The sequence below is a fragment of the Pinus tabuliformis genome, chromosome 5_2 (genome assembly GCF_031772625.1).
Source record: "Pinus tabuliformis cultivar Carrire ecotype Pingquan chromosome 5_2, CPIR1, whole genome shotgun sequence".
NCBI lineage: Eukaryota > Viridiplantae > Streptophyta > Pinopsida > Pinales > Pinaceae > Pinus > Pinus tabuliformis.
In genome coordinates this window covers 789304714-789307291 of record NC_142306.1, presented here as the reverse complement: position 1 = coordinate 789307291, position 2578 = coordinate 789304714, and positions in this window count along the sequence as shown.

The following is a 2578-nucleotide window of genomic DNA, read 5'->3' as shown; positions in this document are numbered from 1 at the left end:
ATGGTACTCTCAGATTGTGCATTGATTATAGACAGTTGAACAAAGTGACCATCAAGAACAAGTATTTGTTGTCGAGGATTGATGACTTGTTCTACCAATTTAAGGGAGAAACAGTGTTCTCGAAGATTGATTTGAGATCCAGATATCACAAGGTATGCATCAAAGAGGAGGAAATTTACAAGAAAAATTTCCAGACCAGGTATGGGCATTATGAGTTTGTTGTAGTTCCATTCAGTTTGACTAATGCTCTAGCTACATTGATGTGCTTGCTGAATAATGTGTTGCATCTGTATTTGGATAAGTTTTTTATTATGTTTATTGATGATATATTGGTATATTCTAAAAATGAGAAAGAGCATGTCGAGAATTTAGTATTAGTCTTGAGATTGTTGAGAGAGTAACAATTGTATGCTAAGCTTACCAAGTGCAATTTCTTTCAGATTGAGGTACACTACATGGGACATGTTATCTCCAAGCAGGGCATTGCAGTAGATCCAAAAAAGATAAGAGCCATCATGGAGTGGGTATCTCCCAAGAATGTGGATGAGGTGAGATATTTCATGGGGTTGGAATGCTATTATAGGATGTTCATTAGGAGCTTCTCCCAGATTTCTTATCCTATCACATCATTGCAGAGGAAAGGTAAGAATTTTGAATGGATAGAGGAGTGTGAGGCTAGCTTTGAGTAGCTTAAACAGTTATTGACTCATGCCCCAGTGTTAAAGATTACAGATTCGGAAAAGAAGTTTGAAGTATGCAGATATGTTTGCAAGAGAGTACTTGGTGGAGTCCTTATGCAAGATGGACAGGTGTTGTACTATGAGTCATAAAAATTGAATGAGCATGAGTAGAACTACCCGATGCATGATCTTGAGTTAAAAACGATCATACATGCATTGAAGATGTGGAGGTGCTATATTCTTGGCAGGAGGTTTGTACTGATGAGTGATCATATTGGGTTGAGGTATTTTTTTGACCAGCCAAATCTGAATCCCAGGCAGGCTAGATTGTTGGCCATGATCAGTGAGTTTGATTTTGAGATTAGGTACATCAAAGGAAATGAGAATAGGGTGGCGGATGCTCTTAGCAGGTGGATATAGGTAAATCACTTAGCAGCTATGAGATCCTATGGGACATACTTACAATATAGGATCTTGCAGGCGGGTCAGTAGGATACCAGATATATGGAGATTATGCACATGTTGTAGTAGGGTACTGGTATAGGTATAGGTGATAGTATAGGTATAGGTAGTGGTACAGGTGCAGGTGCACAGGTTGTGGACTATTGCCTTATGTCAGATGGACTGGTTACATTCAGAGACATGATATATGTGCCAGACAATAGTGAGCTTAAGAAGGTGATCTTGAGGGAGTTTCATGTGAAACCATATTCGGGTCACCCAGGTTATCAGAAGACACTGACAGCAGTGAAGATATTTTATTATTGGCTGAACTTGAAGAAGGATGTAGTAGAGTTTGTGGCTAGGTGTTTTGATTATTAACATGTGAAGGAAGAGTATAAACATCTAGGTGGACTACTATAGCCCATTGTGATTCCAAAATGGAAATGGGAGGTCATTTCCGTGGACTTTATCATAGGGTTTCCAAGGACAGTGAGACAACATGATTCCATCATGTTTGTTGCGGACAGGTTGAAAAAGGTTGCACACTTCATCCTAGTGAAGTCTACATTCTCAGCTAGCGATATAGCATAGGTATTCATCAGAGATGTGGTCATATTGCATGGTGTTCCAAATAATATTGTGTCTTATAGTGATGCAATGTTCACTTTCAAGTTTTGGAAGGAGTTTTTTGTAGGTTTGGGCATAGAGTTAGCCTTTAGTACAACTTATCATCCACAAACTGATGGAAAAATAAAGAGGGTCAACATGATATTGGAGGACATGTTGAGGATGTATATGATGCATTAGTAGTGGAGGTGGAGGAGTATCTTCCCTTAGTTGAGTTTGTTTACAAAAATAGTTATCAGGAGTCATTGAGGATGAGTCATTTCGAGGCATTATATGGGCAGAGTTGCAATACTCCTATCAGTTGGAGTGATCCAGTTTAGAAGGTGTTGATTGGACCAGACATGTTGGCAGACATGGAACATGAGATACAGGTTATAAAGAGGAATCTAAAGGTGGCACAAGATAGGAATAAGATCTATGCATATTGGAACAGGTTGTTTAATGAGTTCTAGTTGGGGAACAAGTGTACTTGTGCATCAAACAAAAAAATAGCTCCTTGTGGATTGGATCATGTGCTAAGCTGGAACCACAATTTTGTGGATCCTTCAATATTATTAAGAGGATTGCGTCAGTATCCTATCGAGTTACACTACCTCCGATAGTGAAAGTCCATGATATTTTCCATGTGGCATTACTTAAGAAGTATGTTAAATATGTTGATCATGTGATTGATTGTTCTATATTGCAGGTGGAACCAGGTGGAGAATTCCTGCTAGAGCCTTAATATATAATGTAGAAAAATGTGATCATGCTTCGAACCGATCATTGAGAAAGTTTAAAAGGAGTGGAAGCACATTGGGCCTGACGAAGCTACATGGGAGATGGTG